Below are 22,086 nucleotides of genomic sequence, written 5' to 3' on the forward strand. Positions count from 1 at the left end.
GGCCAATACAGCAGGAATTAATCTGATCCAAAATTCACAATGTTCAGCAGGATGCCCTCACTTATTTTTAACTGGCTACCATAGAGATTTCCCTGACTTTTGTTTTCTCCTTTGCCCTTCTGAACGGAAATGAGAAACTGCTCTCTGTGCCTTCTTGCCCTCTTTTGGCTCTCATTGGGTCTATTGCTCTCTCTAGATTACATCTTGCTCCAATGGTTGTGTGTATTTGAAAGGCCCCTTCCCTCACTGCAGTAAAAAAACCTTCTTACAACAATTGGCATCACCTGAGCCATTCTGATTGACTTCCAGTCACTGCCAGTGAAGATGAAAATATGGTCATTATACAAAGACACACACACACACTACCCCCAAAAAATATGTAAGAATACTTAAACCTAAGACAGTTAAGGTCTTGCATGTGCAGAAAAATAAGTGAATTTGCTGAAAACATCAAAAATATCAAATTCCTCTGAATATCAATATATGACTTTTTAAATTCTATTCATTACATTCAAGTTGATTAGTAGTTCCAATACCCATTGTTTAGAGAAGAGATGGGGAATACTTTGCTGCAGCTCTTTTCTGACCTCAATGGGTTGTTGCATTTCAAATGTGAATACTCATTATTGTCTCTTTTCAGAGTTTTTGATTCAGCAGCCAAATGATGCTTTTAAGGAAAAGGAAAGCCTAAGGCCCATACTGAAAAAAATGGATACATTAGAGCTATGGAAATAATTTATTCATACCCTAGTGTGCAAGAGCCACTCTCAGCCAGATATATGCATGTGACAAAACTCTTTAGGAAATCAGCTTCTATTATAGAACATATTTGGAAAGGTAAAGCTGATAACCTATCTGAAGTATATTTAACAGGCTTCTTCCTTTAAGCTTTCATAATTACAGTATTAAATTCTCTGCTTTTTAATGCATTAGACACACTGAGGACATAGGACGCTCAATTAACGTTACATAGAAAAAAAAGGTGAGGTCTTCACAAAACAACTCAAGAGTAGAAGCATATTCTACATACCTGCACTGAGTTCCTTTCTGAGAAATAGGAAGAAGAGGGAGAAACATTTGAAATGGAAAAGAGGATCACCTTTTGCAACATTAGGTCTGTTGACTGACACTCTTAAACGCTACTTTTGATTATGTTTTATTTTAATGAATAATAAATGTGGCTCTGTAGAAAAATTAAAGTAGTTGATAGAAAAACCCCTAGCCCATAATTTTCAAAGCTGCATTCCTGCATACAGGGCCCTAAGCTTTGATACAGGCACAGAAATGGAAATTTATCCAAGAGCAAGAATTAAGAGGCTCCTGATACAGAATAATTAGAGCCTTGGGGAGGTACAGGTTGAGAATTCAAAAATGTGTGTGAGTTTACATGGTTTCCAAACAGATGTAAAGTTAAGGGTTCTTCTATGAGTATGCCTTCTAAGATAGTGGAAACTTAGTATTTCCTGCCTGTAATTGCCTGCAATGCATTTTATCACTGCCTTACCACCACCATTCATTTTCCTTTTTTATACAGCTCTGAGGGGAAACAGCAGTTTCTCTGGAGTACAGAAACAATTCATCCAGAGAATACAGGGTATGATAGTACCTTATAGAAAGACTGAAATTATCACAGCTCTCATCACCTTCCAGTATAGGGGGCAAAAAAAAAAGTACCTTTCCGGAGGTCAGAACAAATGCCACGTGCATTTCAAAAACTCCATTTTAAAGTTCTGTTCTGAAAAAAAGGGTTAACAGAGCAATATTTCTATTCTGTTTCTGGCACTTTCATTATGCCATCAGTTATTACGGTGACATCTTCTAATAGGAATTTCATCATGTATTCAAACTGGTGAGCAGAGTCATTCAGCAGCCACAACAAATTTAGCTCAACAGGCTTTATTTCAAGAACTACAATGGTGTCAAGTGGTCAGTCCTTCATTTTTAATTTCTGGTTATATGAGATGCAAATGCATGATCTCTCATGCTAACTGCCAGCCATGGCAAACAGTTACAATTACATTCTAACATATCCTCAACTATGGGCAAACAACATTATCAAGCTGGGGATGGGGCAGTTTGAATCACAAAGAAAGGACTTATTTTATTATGGAAATTTTTAATTTATTTTCCTCTTCATTTACCACAGTCATGTCTTCCTAATCAGAAAAATAAATACCACAGTCTGTACCTTGATCCAAAGTAGAGAAGTCCAATAATTGCTAGATTTATTTTTCCCCCCTTTTTATCTACACCTGCAAATTTGAAAAGACCAAGTCATCTGTTACACAACCAGCTCTGTGTACCTAGGTCTTAAATGCTGCTTAATAGTGAAACACAATGTTCTCCTCCTATACACAAAATGCAGTGGCACCTGGCACACAGATATCTGTGCTCTCTGTCCAGCACAAGGGTGCCAGTGGTCCCTGCACACACTGGACACCATCTCATGATAGTCAATGTAATTGAGGCCCAACACTCTCTGGAGTTCTGTGGATCTGCCTCCCTATTTGGATCAGCGAATGCTGGAACGTCACCAGTAACTGGCCCAATGAAATTAGTGAACATAATGGCACTTCCTTAAGGCTTTGAGGACACAACTGGGTCACTGGCAATTCTCAACAATGTAAAAACATAGTTATTCATTCAGTCCTTTAGCCAACAGCCTCTGTTCCAACGGACCTTATCAGTGATGCCAAATACTTTCTTTTATTTTAAGCTCCTTTAACTATTGACTGGTTTATTTTTATTTGTTGCTACCAAACAACTTCTGACACATCATATCTTTGAAGTCCAGTCTACTGTTTATACAGAAAAAGTGAAGCTGACTCTCCTTCCTCTACTTAATTGGAAAAACACCCAAACATTATAAATTAAGCTCCTACTTCAAATGCTGATAGGAAGCAATGCTGAAATTTGCTGTAAAAGAGTTGAAAACACGCAAGCTTAACATCTGCTTTCTGAGCTGGCCAGGTCAGTAAAATCTTTAATCATGATACATGTGCTAAGAAAATTTAGGTACAAGAGATTCAATGTGAGAACAACAAAAATTCATTTAAACTCATGAGTAATCATGAATGCTATCTGGAATTTTATTATTAGTTCTGTGTTGCACATCCATATTTTTAGGTGGAAGTGCATCCTGCCCCACAGCAAGCCCTGTCTAAAGTCCTGACAAGCTGTAAACCCTTGTTTCTATTGCCAGCATGCCAAGCTATTGACCCATAGCACCTTAGGGTTGTTCTGATTTGGACACAATAACTTGAGGAACATGCTCACTTCAAATGCCAGATCAATTTTGTTGTTTGCACATGGGAAGTTCTTCTGTGACATGAATTGGAATGATTGTAAAATCTATTGATGTTTGTAAAATCTAATGGAATGCAAAGGAAAATATCCCTTGATTTCATATTGGGATACTGTAAAAGGCAAGAATGGTTAATCCTCACCAGCCCTATCAATGTCACATATATGCAGTCTTATTTACATTAAATGCCATAGCAGAGTTTACTTAAATTAGAAGATTACACATGACTAGATAAAATTAAAGGAGTCACTTCATGAATTTTTAATTTCCTCTGTAGTGATTTAATTCCGAAGTAATTTGAAAGAATCCTCTCAAAATGTAATATCAAATTACAACAGAACCTGCTTATCTCTACCTAAGTTATCTTTCATTGACCAGTCTTCAGATTCCAGGCTCTTTTTTCAGTGTTCTAGTGAACTCTAAAATGATTACTGAACAACATCTAACTCTTCATTCCTTCCAGACTGCACAATACAACTCTTTACAGCAGAGATGCGTTTAGTGTTGGTCTCCTCCCCATATTACACAAAAGATAAGCATTATTGTTTGGGAGTCAGCCACCCCACATTTGTTCACCCACAATGTATCTTCAACAAATGTCTAAATGAAGAAACAGACATTTTTTCTCATTTGCACTACCCCAGCCTGGATAAGGTCCTCCCATCTCACCCTCAGGCCACTGCCAGGACCTTGAAGAAGTGCTGTGCAACACTGCTAATTCATGCAACATCAATACAAAACTCAATCCCAACTTTATGCTAGATAAATTAAAAGTGATGGAAAGAATTTCAGTAAGTTGCCCAGGGGAAGCAGAATATTTATTTCAACAGTGCTCCAATTTCCAAATCGTCCTAACTAAGCCGGTTGTCAACACAGCAAGATTACACTGCTGGTTCATTGCTGTTCTAGCAGATGGTGAGGACCTGTAAAAGCCGAATGCGCTGCCACTTTGCTGTTCTAACAAATTAAAACTGAAGTCTTGAAAAGTAAATTTGTTCAACAGCAATAACAAATGTGAAGTTTAGACCCTTCATAACTATATACACAGGTACATATATAAGTTTGTGAGCACTTATCCCATCTTTTGAGAAACTCAGAGCTGTGAAACAGTTTTTCTGTGAAGATTTTGGATTTTGTTTTTAAACAAAATATAACCAGTCACAGTTCATTTATCATTTCAATATAAAGTCACTGTAACTGCAAATGTCTTCAAGTTTTGGCAGGGCACTCTAAAGCTCCAGAAAAGGCTTCCAACAAAAACATAAAATGGATTGTGAACAGCTAATTAAGTGTGATAGCCAGCCTTGTGAAAGAGAGAGAGCTATCTTTGGATGTGCTACATCATTATAGCTCTCTCTGGAATAATTTTCTTAAGAATAAGAGAAGATTTCACTCCCTGTCCCAAATCTCCAAAACATCAAAAGACAACAATTCTAAATGACATAAGTCACACTTCATCTCTTACTCTCTTAAAATCATAACCAGGTTATCTACCGCCATTATTAGAGAAATTGTTGCTCTATGGCTGGAACCATTGCAATATTCTCACTGACTGACACTAGCTAAGGATGATTTCTGACCAATTCATAGACCACAGCTATTTTTTTTTACAATTACTGCATCTCTTACAATGTCTACACATCATACATGAAATTTTTTGTTGTCAGTGTGGACACTTCTGGTGAAACAAACAATTATTATCCACATTTTACAGATGAAGCAGAAGGATGATGAGTCTGGTTTGGGGTTTGAGGCATTTTTGTTTTGGTTTGTTTTGAGCTTTTTTAATGTGATTGGTTGGTTTGGCGTTTGGTGGGGGGGGTTGGTGGATTTTTGTTTGCTCTTTTAAAAGGCATTTGAATGCCTTCCGGCTCCACAAAACAATAGCAAGCACTTCATTAAACACTCCTGTTTTCACAAGCAAGTTTAAAATACTCTGAATCAAGGAAGATGTTCTTTAACTAAGATGCTTTTGGAAATAAACTTTATAACTCAGAGCACTAAGCAGATTCATACTTTCAAATATGGGTTCTGGGAGTATCAGAAAGTCACTCCAGAAGTCACCAGCAGCACAGGGAAATGAACCATGGATTCAGCAGTCTGCACTCACTCCACTGAGACAGGCAGACTCTCATTGTCTAATCCCCCACCCACTTAATTTTCAGGGCCCTATTTATATGCTCTCCTCTCTTACCCAGTCCTGCTCCAAAACAACCCACTTCACCTTCACACATGTCCTTGTTAAACCTTTTACCAAATTACGTATTAACATACTTCTTATCATATCTTTTCCTCATCATTTGTCTTTCTGAATCCCAAGAGTGCCATGGAACTTGCTCAGCATTCCTTTGTGTTTGTACAGCATCTAGAAAACATCTCACTGATCCACTCAGGGGTTTCTTTGGTTACTATGGAGATAGAAGTAACAGCAAAAGGATTTAGGATGAACAAGTCTAATAAGAAAAATACACACCTATAAAAATTACATCATACTGTCTAGACCCTTTGACCACATTGCAATAGACTGATTGAGGTTATGTTTCTTCATTGCCTTATTTAACAAGGAAGGAAATCAAGATATTCCTCCCTGATGCACCTAACAACACCCTATTGAATGTCCAAGCTGAAACTCTACTGAGGTAGAAAACGAGGATAGGAAAGAAGATTTAAGATTGCTTGTGTAGTGAGGGAGGTTTATCAAGGTTTAAAAATATCCAATTAGCACATTATAAACTGTTAACCTAGATGGATGCTACTATTTGGGCCTGCTTTTAAAACCTGCATGGATTTGCCAGCCTTTCTGGCTTGTAAAGATCCATCCCTGTTAGATACATCACCCACCGGCACAAGAATTTCTTCAGCTGCTGTTCCCGCTCTGTTCTGCATTTCCTCCCTCTATTGCAGCTCCAAAACTTCTCTCTTACACTGCCTGGCAGAGTTAATCTCAGCTATTTAACTTTACAGAGCAATATTGCCCAAGGTAAGGGGGAAATATACAAAAAGTAATCACTAGAAACAGAAACAAAATTCAAAAAATTTCAAAAGTCAAAAAGAGCATGACTGCTATAGTAGCCATATATACATTTATTCACAAAATTATGTATCTATTTTGTGCATACAGAAAATAGGCATACAGCTCACTGCCTCTACAAAATCAAGATGCCTACCTTGATAACTGCTATCAGCAGTTTATGTAAGTAAAATTTTCCCACACAGATGACAAAATTTCCTAAAATAAGGGTCTGTACTAGAAAATCAACGTTCAATAAGCCAAGCCAGCATGCCTGTGGCTGAGCCAGAATTCTGTGAAACCACAATTTAGGTCTGGGTGTAGAAATACCAACTGACAGCTGCACTTGCTGGTGGGTATGGTTTGATTTCACCATCTATTTCACAAACACCCACAAAAGGGTTTTTGCATATAAATATTCATAAGGTGCAAATTAGTGGTTTCACAGCTATTTTCCCTTTCTTTTCCTCCCACAGTCTGCTACAATAAAGCCTCATTTCACAGAATCACAGTTAAATGTAAGCAAGGTCTCTCCCTTGATCTACACTCAAGCGTATCACCCCTTGAGATTATTTAAAATACTGATTATTTAATTGTTTCTGATGCCTCTGAAGCAGGACATACATGTTGATACTGACTTTCAGCTAGTGAAAATAATTGGAACTCTCAAAATATTTTGAAAAAGGCTGAGAGATGATCCCAATGGCCAGTTCAAAACCTGAAAAGTTAACAAAGGTATCACACACAACAGGTCCTTCTTGAAATCACCTATCTCAATAGTATGAACTATAGACAGCATCCTAGTAGCAAATCACATTTGCTTTACAAAAAGAGAAGTGTAGCACGGAAATCATCAGCATGTTGGGTGGGAGGAAAACAACAGAGTTTCTAAGAAAAGAACAAAACAAAAAAACAACAACCAAAAAACCCCAAAAAAACCAAAAAAAACAAACCAAAAGAAAAAACCCCACACCAGAAACCCCTCTCCCTTTTAAGCAAGTTACTTAAAACAAACTTCTATTAAGGTAATACAAAATATATAGGTTCAGTCCAGAGTCCTGACTCCCACAAAGCCTCTGTATTTGAAAGCACTGATTCCTAGTCCCACAGTTTAGCTTCCTTAAAAGTTTATTTGATCTAAAGAGTAGAGCTCATTAACTTAACACTGAAGTCAGAAAACTCACACAGGATAGATCACATGGTGAGGAAATCCATCCTGATCCCGGGACTGAAGAAACATGACCTGCACCTACCACTGCTGCTGACGAAGATCATTCTAAGGATGGACACATATGAAGACCATAAACACAATATCCTCATCCTGAAGTCACTGCATTTTTTTTTTTTTAATAAATACTAGTAAGTTTTAGGAAAAAAACCCCAACTTTCTTTTTAACATGAAAAAGAGAGGTTTTAGTCCCAGACTCCTAAATTATTAGTATTTAAGTATTTAATCTGAACACTGAAGAGATGAATCCCTATCATTTGCTGATACACAGTAAACACATGCATGGTAGCTTATCTGCTTACAGCACTGCAGTATTTCTTACAAGGATGAAAAGAATTCTTAAGGAAAATTCCACTCTGCAGTCCCTCCTCAGCCATCAGACAACACTGGAAGGTCAGAACTACAGGGGGTGGAGGACAGCACTGAAGGAAGCTTTCCACTGACTGTCTCAACTGTGAGACGTTCTAGAAGACTGTGGTATTTTGGTTTACATGCACTAGAAGAAATGCGGCAGAACATTTGCTTGTTTTACATTGTTTTCTTTTCTTCTCTTCCTCAACATTTGTTTTTTCCATCATGTGATGTCATTACATATATAAGAAAAGTTAAATATTTACAGCAGCTCAGGCATATATAGCAAATCCCTATAACAATTCCCCTGGGAAACCCATCTCTCTGATTCAGTTTTCAAGGAACCACAAGACAAGAATTTTTTCCTATAAATAAAGATGACACTACAGTTCCATATTGAAACTATTTTCCCCCAATTTCAAACCTGAATATACAAATTCCATTTGCTGTCCTGTTTTATTCCAATAAATGAAGCTTTACCAATGGATCTAAGCAGAAATGTCATCAGTGCTTGAGTGATTGTTGGATATTATTTTTTTGATATGAAATGAACACTGCATGAATTGGCAAATTAATCTGCAAATGACATTACTAGCTTGAATAGATTTAAGCTACTCCATGTCAAACTACAGCTTATTGTTATACAACTTTGATCACTGGCTAAATGTACAAAGTCTACAATGTACAAGGCATCAGAAATGATCTTTATAAAAATAAGATTAGAGAGTAATAAGAACAAGGTGGTTGCTGGAGATATTGTTGACATTTCATATTAAAGCCAGAAATTGTTATGAAATTGAGTTGAAACATGCTATAACAGGGAGAAAAAGGTGATCATCAATAAATTTCATTTATTGGAGCACTCCATTATTGACATTTTATAAAATTAGAAATCATGAAACTGCTGCTTTCCACAAGTTTGACAAGGAGTAAGATCATTTACTAGCATATTAAGAAAAGGGAACCAGCTAGAAGTTACAGTGAGTGAAGCATTTTCTCATTGAAGTTTTAAAATATTCTCTGCTAATTCTTCCCGTCTTCTCACAGAGATTTAGGAACGTGATTCATGGACATGCATAACCATGTTCTTTCAGCCCCACTTGTTAGGGCAGTGCACAAGGCAGAGGGCACAGAAGGATGAATGCCCTGAATGGTATGAAGATGTGGGACTGAAGAGGTGAAAAGAGGCTTGGAAGGAACCATCTAGCACCCAGCTCTCTCTGCTGCTCTGTCTTCTCCAAACACCCTGACTGCAGGAGCTGACCATCACAGTTCAGAATTAAAATTGTAACCCTCTGTGAGATGCAATAGTCCAGCTTCCATAGTCAAATTTCTCTACTACTTTATTGCTTCCTAGCCAGTCAGACACAAAAGCACAGCTCACTGCATTTTTGACCTGTTAGCTAAAGCACCAGTTAGGGTTCTAATTGCTCATTTATTAAATACATCTTATGCCTGTTTCTAACAGTAGGATATCCAAAAAAACATTGCTATCTACGCAAAAGAACTCACTATTCAAACACATATTCTGAATAGCTTCCCAGTCTCGATAATTTCCTCACTTGCAGCATTCTGTAGTTGAGACATTTCCAGTATCCAAATGTTGCCATTTCATCTTTCTTAATCTATTCCCAATAGAACCATCATAAGTTATAATCAGTAACTCTGAATGGCAGATTTCTGAGGCAAACACATGATTTATGATTTAGCTTTAAAAAGACCTCTTAGGTTTAACATTCAAACTCCTGTCAAACACACTTGTAAGTCGACACACGCTGATTGGGACTGCTGGAGCCTTATGTGAAAATGGCTGATAACTAACATGCCAAGGCATTCTTTTGTTTGGGAGCATTATTCATGCAGTTCTGAGGTAACTGGCTTGTGCCCACCCATCAGCCTCATCACCAGCTGCTTTCCCATAGAAGATTCCCAGCCACAAATAGGGGTATTTCATTTGAATCACACAGTTGCTCCACTGGACAAAACTGAATCAATATCCTCACAAGTAAAATTGACTTAGCAGCATTTACAGCATCATTACATATTTCATCTTTACATACATACCCTGATAGGCCACTGAATTCACACCTCCCCTCACCCCAGAAATATTTGAAGAAATGTTTCCTTCAATAAGCATTATATTTGGAGCTTTTTATTTCTCCTTTTGCTTTATAAATAGGTTCATATATCACAATTAACTCTTTCATTCTTCTTGTACAGAATATATAGTCTTATCCAAGCTTACTCCCATAAGCTTTGCTTAGATGACTATATGACTACAGCATAAACTTCTGCATATTCTTTAACACACATATAGGACAAAAGTATGAATTAGAACTTTTTATATTATTTTAATGATATTCACTGATGATCACATACTGAAATGTGGCCCTATTTAAATAATTTATCAAAGAAAAAGATAACTTAGAAAAATTAATATTGACCTAAAAAGGCTAATTCACCACACCGCGTGTAGGGAAAAATATTCTTCAGTTTAATGTAGACTAGCTAATCTTTTTTCCTGTGGTTGAGATGCATCTTTTTTGATGCTAGGTTTGTTTTACACCTTTGCATTCTAGCTTATGACACAGGTAAACAAACGAAGTGTGCAGGCACAACTGTACTGACTGAGCTGCTCACCCATGACCCTGCCGGGCCAGCTCCCAGGGTAGCAAACACAACAGAGCCCTTCTCCACCAGCACAGCCACAGCAAGCCCACACTCTCCCTGACTTCAAAATGGTTTTGCATCAGGACCATGTGGTGGTTTAAACTTAATTCGATGGACTGGTTGCTAAACAAATTAAAAAGTTGGTACCGCCTCTGCAATTCACATATTTGAAGGAAGACCAAGCACAGGAAGTTCCTTTTGTTCCTGTTTCCCCGCCGGGATGGCGAAGCGGGGGGCCCAAGCCCCGCGGTGCAGAGCCGCGGGGGAAAGCCGCGCCGGCTCCGCAAGCAGCCATGACCAGCCTTCAACAGCAGCGCAGCCGGAACCGCGCAGCGCGGCTCTGGGGCCGCTGGGCCCCTTCCACGCAGCCAGCGCGGCTCGTGTCGAACCGAGCAAAAACATGCAGCCTACAACAGCGAGTTTTCCCCAGAGCAGAGCCTGGACAAGAGACAAGATCAACTTCTTAGCCGCAACTTAACAGGCACCAGCTTTCTTCCAGGTCAGAGAGAAAGGAAAAGCGAGATCATGTGAGATGAAGCCAACATGGCGGCGCCAAGGTCAGTAAAGGAAGGGAAGCAGAGCAGGAGCTCCCAGCGCTGGAGCTGAAAATTCTCCTTGCAAGCCATGGTGAAGACTATAATACAGCAGGGGTTTTTTTCCCCCTATAATTCATAAGATGAATTGGGTGGATGTAGCAATTCATGTGTTCATGAAAAATATTCATGCCAGAGTATATAGATGCAGTGAAAGACTTTTAGAGATTGAGAAGAGAGCCTTTACTTTCAGGCTGGAATAGCTCATCCTTAAAAGACTAAATCCCGTGTTATTTGTGACCCATGATGGCAGTGGGGGAGGACTGCAAGATTCATGGGAGGGATTTTTTTTTTTTTTTCGCTGCAGCAGATTCCGGGCAGACTGTTGTTTGTGAAAGTTTGAACCGCCCTAGACAAATTCGCAGAGAGCTAGCTCCCGTGGGAAGGATCGCACAGCACAGCAGAAGAAACTCTTTTCCTTAAACACAGGGAAAGACTCTTAAGAAATGAAACTGTCAAACTCCCATGTTTGTTTCCCTTGTGCAGGTTGGTGGAAAGAGGGAGGTACTAGAAGGGAAAGGTATTCTGGGAGTTTGCTTTAATTTCGTATTTTTTTTTTTTTACTTTTAATTCTGTTAGTAATGAATTTTCTTATAGTACAACTGTTTAAGTGTGGAACTGTTTTGCCTTGAAGTTTTTCCGTTTTCCTCAATAGTCCTCATTTCACCTTGTTTTGTATGTGGTGCTTGGCACCTAACCAGCGTCAAACCATGACACTGTGCTATGCTTTGGGACATCAAATTTTGTTTTACACATCTTCAGAAAGCTCCTGTCTAATTCGAGCCATTTGATACCATCAGAACTTGGCCCTTCTTTTATGACAAACCAATCACAAAAAGAGTTTTCACGTCTCAATTGTAAAGCAGTCTGCAGGAAATTAGCTGTAAAAGAGACAGGAGGCTTTTGTGGCACAGCTGAAAGCTTATGAAAAACAAATTACAGAAGAAACATTTTTAATAGACATGCTTAATGTTTTTATTGGTGAGAATGCTGAAGTGGCTGCCAATTCAACTTTGCATCCAAACTGTCAAACATAATTGCTTGTATATGTGACATAATAAAAATCTCCATTGTAAAAGCCTTAAGAACGCTAAGTAATGTAACACTGGCTTTTACAGCATTAAAAAGGAATAATAGACTTGTGTCCAGTTATTGTATTTAGAGAAATGCAGGAAACCCATTAGATTTCAAAGACAGACAAATTGTTAAATTGCTTTTGCCACTTTGATCTGCACAAAAGACAGAAATCGTTCCTTGGGAACATTTTCAATTTAAACTTGTCTCCTTAAAATATGCTTTTCAAAGTGTGCATTAAAATAAAAGGTATGTTCAAATGCAAACACTCAACTAATAATTTCTCCATGTTGATAATTGTATTAATCGGGTAGCAATCTGTGCATCTGTGATATTGCTGTGACCTCTTCAGTTGAAAGCAGCTTGTAACCGGCACCCTGAAAATTCAAGAGTCATTGACCTGAGTGCAAGAATTTTCTATTTACAAAGAAACGTGTTCAGCTGGTAAACAGGAAAAAAATTGTGTTGAATTCTCAAGACAATCTGAAAGATGAAGCAAACCTACTAGAATCAATTGAGGCATAATAAGAAAATGGAGCGGTAAAAACAATTTAAATGGTGTTCTCCTGCTGCCACAACCAGTCCAAGATGAAAGCTTAACTTCTTTCCTTAAGCAGAGAAAAGTCCTTTCCAACACTTTCAGTGTAATCCCAGCACATCTGGAAACTTAGCAAGGGCATAGTCTATTTCCAAGGGGAGAGTCAGACAGGCAAAAACAAAACTGCCACAAAGTATACCTGCCACAAAGTATACTGGAAAAAACTCTAGAAGGTAATGTCAATGGTTACAGAAAATAACGAAGGGGAAAACAGATTAGAAATTGTGAAGGTTCTGGTGGAGATTGAATCTTATTAAATATAATCTTCACCCAGGCAAGACCCCCTTCGATAACCCCAGGAAAAAGGAGAGGGATTAAGACATGGATGATGTCCTCAATTGTGTTCCCAAACTACAAATCAACATAAGGGACAGTAGGTAAAAATAAAAGAGAAATTTCTTTCTTTTTTTTTTTAACTGAAAGAAAAAGCTGCTGAAGAAACAGTCAGCAGGAAAAGGATAGCCTCATACTTCATCATACTTTGAAAATACAGCTTTATTTAAGCATTTCATTTATATTAGCTCTTTAGAAAATAAATCTCACATCAGCCTTTATGTCTTCTACAGAGAAGAATCCTTTCCTCATAAAAACAAATAATGTCCTCATAGCATACAGAGCTATGGCATCATCTTGAAAAGCAGTATTCTCTCTGCAAGTAACTGCCGCACAACCTTCCTCAACAGTCAGTCTTTTAAGGGAAAGAGAGCACAAGATTCTTAACATCTGATATTAAAGAATGTAACTTGGTTTGCTTCGGAAGCAAATCCAAAGAAGTTACATCAGACTGCCAGTATCAGTGCAAGAGCTCACCTCCATCTAGAATGCCTCTGACTCCTTTTCATCTGCAATAGTAAAGGCATGAAGAAATAATCAGGTAAATATTACAAAATCACATGCTTATAAAATAGAGCAGGCACTCCTCATTAAGATGAAACTAGAGAAAAAGGAGCTATTATTCACTAAACCATGTCCACCTTCAAGAGCTTTTTCTTTTTAATCCTGGTCTGGTACCAACTTCCATATAGAAGCAAAATTGGAGACCTAAATTAAGACAGGATTCAAGAACAGATCCACCAAGCACTATGCAGGAGCAGGTTTGGTTTTTTTTTATCATAAAAAGATATCAATAGAAATGAAACGTATATGAGAATTGCCTTCTGGACACTACTGGACTCTACCATCATCAGTTTATTGCTTGCTTATGTATCTATATAGCTATTATTCTTAGAAAGAGCTTGTTTTCACTCCTCTCTGTGCCAGCTATTACTGTCAAATTCTAACAGTTCATCTCCTCTCCTGTCTCTTGATTTGATTTCCTACTTCCTTGAAGTGCTACTATCTTCCCTCCAAAGGAGAGGGGAAAAAAAGAGAAACAATCTATACAAGATGCAGGTTTCAAGCAGGGCTTCACAGTATCTCAGTGGTCAAACTAGACAGGGATGCAGTTTGAAGGATTCATAGAGATAGTGGATCAGCTGTACCTCTGTCATAGAGTAAAGCCAAGGCACTTCACACTGGGCAGATGGGCTGAGTTTGAAACTCTCTGTGGCTGTTTTCATCTTCAAGTCCACACCTTGAATACTTTAAAAAAAAAAATGCTTATGACAAAACCAGGAAGAAGCTACAAAACTCTTCCCTGCCCCCTAATGCCTAAAAAGCAAACACAAAGCTTGGGCAGTGCCACCCTGCCTACCCCACAGGCCCCTCTTTACTGGTACACTTGGCCCATCGCTGTTCCCTCAACAGGAGAAACATTTGCTTCCCGTAATCAGTCTCGACCAGGCAGATCTCAAAAGCCTGAGAGTTTCTCCATGCCAGTCCTTACCCAAATGTTGCCTTTTCCAGCTTCCTTTACATCCAGTAGAGGAAGTCCTGTCCTTAAGTTCTACAGTTTAAATATTTGAACAAAGGTACTGTATTCTCTTAACACTCATAACTTTTATTCTCAGCCTGTATCTATCACATTTTGCTCATTAATCAGCCCTGGTGATTTGCATGTCCTAGTTCTGAATGAAAGCTAAAAACTTTTATGAGGAAAAGAATTTTAAAGTTGTAGAGCATAGTTAAAGCATAAAACCTACAAATGGCAACTTCCTCAAAGCTGGCCTCTTTAACAATTACATCCTTTCAAAATACTTCTTTGCCCAAAACCTGACCAAGCCCCTTGGTTTTTTTCCTTATAGTTATTTAAATCCCAGCCCCTTGTCAATATGGCTCTTCAAGAAAAGAAATTTAAAAATTCAAGTCCAGATTATTTCAGCACAAAACTGCAGAATGGAGCAGCAGGAAAACTGATCCTACACATACTGGGATAAGATGTGAGAGCTACATAATATTTCAGGAAACATCATGTTATTTCCTAGAACTGCTCGCTTCCCTGGGTTGATTTTTCAGCTGACAGCAAGTAAAGGCTTCGAGCACCTAACACAACAGGTTTCTCACAGGAACTCTTTTTGTGGAAAGTCTTTTAGATTTCAAGAACTATGTAAAGAACTTCAAGTCCATCTTTCCTTTGCTTAGAAGAGACAAAAGTGCCTTCTAACTAAAATTGGAAATATTGCAAAATATCTACTTATAAATGGCACAGTACATTTGTATGCCAATAAATTTATACTTCCATTACACTCAAAATAAACAAGGGAGTACTGTACTGAAAGGAGGATTTCCCACTATTCTAATAAGTAAAACTTCAAATTTTGCATGAAGACAACATGACATCATTAGCATGAGTTACATATGTAACTAATGTGTTTTAAATGAAATAAATATGTGAAAGGCTTAAAGAAAAGTGATGGGGTTTACCCTAACTAAGAGCTATGCAGTACACACGGATGTGTGCAGAGAGGAGCTGGGGCACATCCAGCTAAAAGGTTTTAGGCCGTTAGGAGAAGGTAAAGGAACAGCAGACATGGCAAGCACCCCTTTCATTCTGGTGTTAAATAATGCTCTAGAGAACTGCAGAAGACATACAGAAAATCAAGATTTTAACTGGAACAGACAAAGAAATAATGAAAATGAACTCAGACACTTACAAAGCAGAATTGAACAGACAGGGAAATGAAACAGAAAGAGGAAATTCAAAATTATCGTGCAGGGCATCTTTGGATAACTAAGCATTTTAGTGCTATCCTGATGAGCAGAAGCTTCATTAATCTTTCCTGACAAGTGACTTGCAAGAAACAAAGTTGTGGCAATATTTCTGCTACTAAAGGAAACTTCCATGAACTGCAGTGGCTGCAACTAAACCAATATGGTAAAACTCACCAAGAACACAATAAAATTGCTTTAAGGAATTACAAACATAAATCTCTCTCCTGCAATGTCATTTTCTTCCCCAGTGCTAGGCTTTATGGGGCATGTCATCAAACATAGCACTGCTGCAGTGCCATTGACCCTGGGGTCAACAGAGCTGCTGTGAAACTGCATTGTATCTGCCCCTCCACTGGGGTTTGTTTGCCCTTTTAATAAAGTATTCTCCTCCCTCACAATTCAGGTGCTGGTCCAAAATCAGAAAAGAGTTTTCATTTCTTTTCAACCAGAAAAGACACCTACTTGTATTCTGGAATGGTTTTTCCACCTTGATACTTTGTCTTCTCCTAGGGGAGCACCTCCAAGATGGGGCTGTGATAGCGGAAGGGAAAGGCCTAAGGAAATCTTGCCACTCAGCAGTTTGAAGGAGACACTGCCTCTTAATCTTCCTCCTCCAGCCCCATAAAACAGAACAGATGGTTTTAAGGCAAAACCTTCAGCCTGCCCTGAATGCCTGGGCTTCTCCTTGGACTTTGTCACCAGTGGGAAGGAAGAAAGGATGGCATGGAGAAAAAGACAATGTGGCTCAGACAACAAGGCCAAACATAGTTCCATGCCCTCTTTTCATGTGGCAAAGGAACAATCTGACTGTAAAATTCTGAAAGAACATGTTAGCTCCATAGCTGAGTCATTAAAAGGTGTCACATTTAATTCTACATCAGAGTCAAAGTTCTTCTGGACAAACCACTTTGCTCATGCCATAAATGTAAGCAGCAACTGGCCTCTCCCCTATGCAACAAAGGGACAAAAATTAAAAGATTTCTTTCATGGGAATGCACACAGTTTGATCACAGTGACACTGATTTATGCAAAAGCTTATCTGCTTTCTTGTTTTCAAGAAAGTTTGCTTTCTTGTCTTAGAGCCAGCTCCTTGCTATCAGAGGTACAGGGATCTGGAGGAGAGAGCAAAGAGTCCTGCCCAGAGGCAAGAGGAGCCAAGATGTTGTCAGAAATGGGCCCTTTTTCAGGTTTTAAAGGCATTTGGGACCTGTCCAGATGTGAGTTCTCATTTTTATTGTTGCAGTGAGAGTATTATTCCCTTATGAGAAGCCGCCTGAGCTTCAAGCCACCTCTTGGTTTCATTAAATGGACCTTCCCTCCTCAGTGTGCACCTCAGAGAAGTTCAATTTGATATCCACAATCCCTAATGAGGCAACAGGGTTTTCTGTTGTGGAAAGGAGGTGTTCTATCAGTCCTGTTTTGGGTCACTCCTTTGGTAACTAGGGCACCCTGAATATATTCCTGTCCCTTTCCCCCTCACAACCCCTAAAAGCAGAAACAAGGAACAGATTTCCTGCAGAAGCCATCACCTATTGCCTTCACTCCTTAAAAATTAAGTTCATTTTTGTTTCTCCAGATCAAGCTTCTTTTTTAGGAGATAAATCCTACATCTCAGAAGACCACACCTAAGACAGTATGGCAACTGGCCAATTTTCCCATGCTTGTCCCTAATAAATTATAAAAGTGTGTTTTATATTACTTTTAAATGCAATAGCAATTCCAACTTTATATTCTATAGAACTTACACATCATGTCAAAATACAAACAACCTGGAGGGCAGAAGGATCTGAGTTTTCTCTTAGATTTGGCACAAACCCCAGTACTGAGTGTTTTTGCAGACAACTGGGAAGGGGGGAAGCTACAGAAGAATCAGTTTTGACTTTTTTTTTTTTTTTTAAATGAAATCAAAAGACAACAAACCTTCAAATTGAGACACAGTATAACAACATTGCCAGCAGAGAGAAGAACCAACAGGTTCAGGCACCCATCCATTGCTGCTTTCTTATGACCTGAACATTCTAACTGCATCTGAAGTGGGGTCTGTCTAACTGTGAACACAAGTAGCAGGACATGGTGCCCATCTCAAGTGAGAAAAAAATCAACCTCTTAATACACCCCAAAAAAGTTCTTGAACAAAATATAGGTTTTCCTCCTTATAAGTATAGATTTTTACTTTGTAAAAAGCAAGGTCAGAATTGTGGGTGTTGCTTTAGAAGGAAAATAATATAATTAGAACATACTTTTTATTGAATTAAGTACAAGGCAGAGCAGTTCATTTAATTCAATAAATGCAACAACAAAGAGAGCTCCAAGTATCAGATCTTTTTAACAACAGTGTTTAGGTTCACCCTTCACATTAGCAGCTGGAAGACAAATCAATCTCAAACTGAGAAACACTTGAGCAGGGTTGCCTCCAGGAAACCGACGGCAGCAGCACAAACACACGTTACACATTCTGCAAGGTTAAATTAATGTGAAGTAAATTCCTCAAGTTATGTAAATAAATTACAGTAATGTTGTCTGACAGCTCATATTAAGTGAGATTAATTCAGCAAGCATAAAATATGCAGGGGACTTAACACCCTCACGGATCCCTGTTCATCTTATGGCAACCAGGCAAACCTTCAGGCCTAAGGAAGATGCTGCAGCCTGGAAGCCACAGCAGCAAACCCAATACGTGGCTGCTCAGCAGGGGCAGGGCTCTTGGATGGCTTTGGGAAAGGTCACTGCTGAGGCTCAGCCCAGCTGATCTCACACTGCAGACAGTACCTGCCTGCAGTGCTGGCGAGGAAGGGACACCCTGAGTTCCGCAGAACTGCTGAAAAGGGGAGAACCTTCAGAAGTGAAGCAGAGACCTCTCTGCCTCTTGGAGAGCTGTAAACTGACCACCAGGTAGGTTTGTAAGCTGTCCAATCTGTGAACAGACAAACCAGAGAGCTTCTAGATAATTCAGAGGAAAAGGAACTCGGTTTGCAAAATTTAAGGTCTCCCCTCCCTCAAGCCTTTTTTTTTAAACAATTTTCTCTCACAATCAAGACCTCAAACACAGACAGCAAAAAATCCACCAGGAAACACCAGCAGAGGATCACTCCTCCATAATTAACACTGCTATCTCCATTCTTCTCTAACTTTGTGAAAATCTTCCTGACCCAAGTGAAATTCTTTCCTCTTTAGGGGGAAAATGATACAATTCCATCAAAGCCACCATTAAAGGATTCATCTTTTGTCCTATTCTCCCCCTTCAGACGGACTTGATATCCAGTTTCTGGAAGGTCCATTCTCTGAATCTGCTTTTACACACAAAAGAATGTATTTCCGTAGTGAAAACAAAGCACCACATAGACACATATACCCACACTGCTACAGAAAAAGGAGAGCAACTCACTGAACTCTGGGCTTTTGAAACTCAGCCCTAACCATTTTACCATAAAAAAACCCCAAAACCGAAAGTACTGAAAAATGGATTTTATTCTAGTGATTGTGTATAATAGTATTCAGTTTATAGACCAATATAAAGAGGAAAATATTTTCATTAAAGGAAGAGTAAGTGCAAAAAAGGTTTGTTTGGAAACCTCAAAGTAACTTTAGCTGTGGATCACAAGAAAACTAAAGATGTGGAGACACTGAAAACAGCACTCTGTCCAAAACCATAAGCCATTCATTCCACAATATATGACTGACTTTATCCATCTATTCTGTGATCTTTTTGCAGGCGTGACTTGACTCTAGCAAGCAAAATAGTTCTGCTCTTGTTAGGTTTAATCTTACTTCTTAATCTTCCTTTCAAATTTCATCTTAAATTTCCTGCTTTCAAGTATCAAGCCAAATTGATTTGATGCTTAATCCTCGACAAATAAATAATGAGCCTTTGAATTAGCCCACGTGTGATAAGGCAATGATCCCATTATTTCTCACATTCGTATAATCAGCCAGTGATTAAATTATTTCTAATGTCCTCAACATGAATGCAAAAATACACTAAAGAGATCTTTAACAAAGCTCCCCACCATGTTTTTTTATTAAATGCTCTTAATTTGAGTATTTTATCACATGATTACACTAGCTGGGCCATAAGAGCTTATTTTAATGAGAATGGGAAGAGCTCAAACAGTGGGTGTTCTGCATATCTCTTTGACATCTTTACAACCATTTGCCATTTTGAGTGTGATTAGCTGAATAGCAACTCTTAGGAAGGTTGATTAATACTTTTTAAATTTGTCAAATCTTGGATAACACTCAGATTATTTTTGGGGAGAACAGACTGAAACAAAGACTTCCACTATCTCCATCCGAGGACACAGCAAAATGTAATGTGGGCAACAAAGAAAAGACCTCACACCCAGCTCACTGCCAGCAGCACTGACATTTCTATTTACAGAGACCTGGATGCACATATGACATCCAAGGACTTAATTAATATCACGTTCACATAAGAAGCATGAGCAAGGTTCCAGTTAAAGAAATGGTGTAGGCAGTGTGGTTTCAATGGGTGCCTCTGGGACGTTGCTATTGATAGCAGACACCTATTTAAGTGCTAAGAATCAACATGAAATGCCATTTAACATCCTATTTAAAAAAAAAAGTTTTTAAAAAATCCCCTCATATTGAGCTTGCACAACAGAACAAAGCAGCGCATTAAAAGCGCTGATAAGGGTATTAAAAGGCAATATTTGATGTATGCATATCTAGTACATTCATATTGAATCTGGCTGTGATATGAGTTGCACTAGTTAAAATTACATATTTCTCTTTTTCCTCGAATCAGAGGAGGCAGTTACAGGAAAAAATCAATATCTAAAGCTTACAAAGCCAAAATCTTCTTTCAGCACTAAGATATCATAGTGATAAAGGCCATGAAATAAAGGTCAGAATACATAAAATAGTCATTAGATGCAGAGAGACATTTGTAACACACACTGAAATTAGTAGTGCCTTGCCCTTACAGAGGTTTACCCGAAATGCTGCTCCTGCCAGCACAACACACCCTCTTCTCCCCACAAGCCCACAGGGATGCAGAACTTGCCAAAAGTGAGTAGACTTTCCTGGACTGTGTGCTATGATTGTGGGAAAGAGATGGGGAGAACTGCACTGCTGGCACTGAAAACAACACAATTTTCTGTCATTCATGCTACTGTTCATCCCTAGGGCTAACAATCAACCAAGTGAAAATACTCCTCCAGAGGAACTTTAGGATGCTTCAAGTCTCTGTAGGTTGCAAAAGAAATGGCTGAAGGCTTCACCGTTCACCAGTAGTTTCTGAGTTAGTGAAGCCCTTTGCAAACAGGTGAGAGACAAAATTCTTTGAAGATGTGGGATAGATGAAGTGACATGAAGCCAGAAAATCATATCTTAATGTGCTTTTCCATTGGCTATAGCTCATGTCTAGCATGGAAAAAGAACAAGATGGAAAAATCAGAGAACTGGCACTACTGATATGTCTGTGAGGAAGGTGTCAGTCTGAATTCCCTGCAAGCTCCTCTATGCCTGCAGTTTGCCCTAGTGTGCCTTCACATTTAAGGAGAAAGGAGCAGAAAGCAAGACTGGAAGGAGGCCTGGAGGAAAAGGTGAAAGGAAAATGGAATAAGAAACAGATCAGTGCAAAAGGGAAGAGTGTTAAGACAGTAACAGAGATCAGCATGTGCAAGGCAAGTGGCTAAAGAGGAATAAAAGGAAATGGGAAGATGCAGCAAAACCTATTCATAACTATCACCAATGTCTTGTATTGCCTGTCTGAAGACTACAGAGCAGGAGGGAAAGGAAGCATTCCCAAAGAACTTGCCTATTACTTCTCAGGTAGGGGTGGGTGAACTGCCTTTTAAAATATGTAACACACTTCCCCACTCCTGCTCTCACTACTCTTAAAAGAAGTTGTATTTATCATGACTATATGATAATTCTGAAGGAACAAAATTTACATTTTGTCCCCCAAGTGCTGAAGGTGACACAATATACTGATGCAGGGAAAGAGGTTCATTTTTAAACACAGAAAATAAATGGAAAGTGTAGGAGAATGGAGAGAAGGTTACATTTACTTTTGAAAAATTAAGGAGAAAAATAGCTCATTTTCCAAGATGACCTTGCAACTCCTACCCCCTAGGGTCCAGCAGATGGGAGCATCAGGCATTGCTTTCTTTGGTCTGTGCTGGTACAGGAGCGATTTGTGAAAAT

The 22,086-nt window shown here is 38.8% G+C and overlaps 2 long non-coding RNA genes across 2 annotated transcripts in view; one reads left to right on the top strand and one right to left on the bottom strand.

The window, feature by feature from the left end:
• The window catches only part of LOC121663309, a 60,511-nt gene that overhangs the window by 25,006 nt on the left and 13,419 nt on the right, over positions 1-22,086 (bottom strand). The gene's annotated exons all lie outside the window — the stretch shown is intronic.
• Positions 10,562-15,886, top strand: LOC121663308. Its single transcript, XR_006015595.1, has 2 exons — positions 10,562-11,120; positions 11,464-15,886. It is a non-coding gene; the product is annotated as an uncharacterized LOC121663308 (long non-coding RNA).

Source organism: Corvus kubaryi, unplaced genomic scaffold (genome assembly GCF_017639235.1).
Source record: "Corvus kubaryi isolate FWS band 111438036 unplaced genomic scaffold, C.kubaryi_AGA036_p1.0 37270, whole genome shotgun sequence".
Taxonomy (NCBI): Eukaryota; Metazoa; Chordata; class Aves; order Passeriformes; family Corvidae; genus Corvus; species Corvus kubaryi.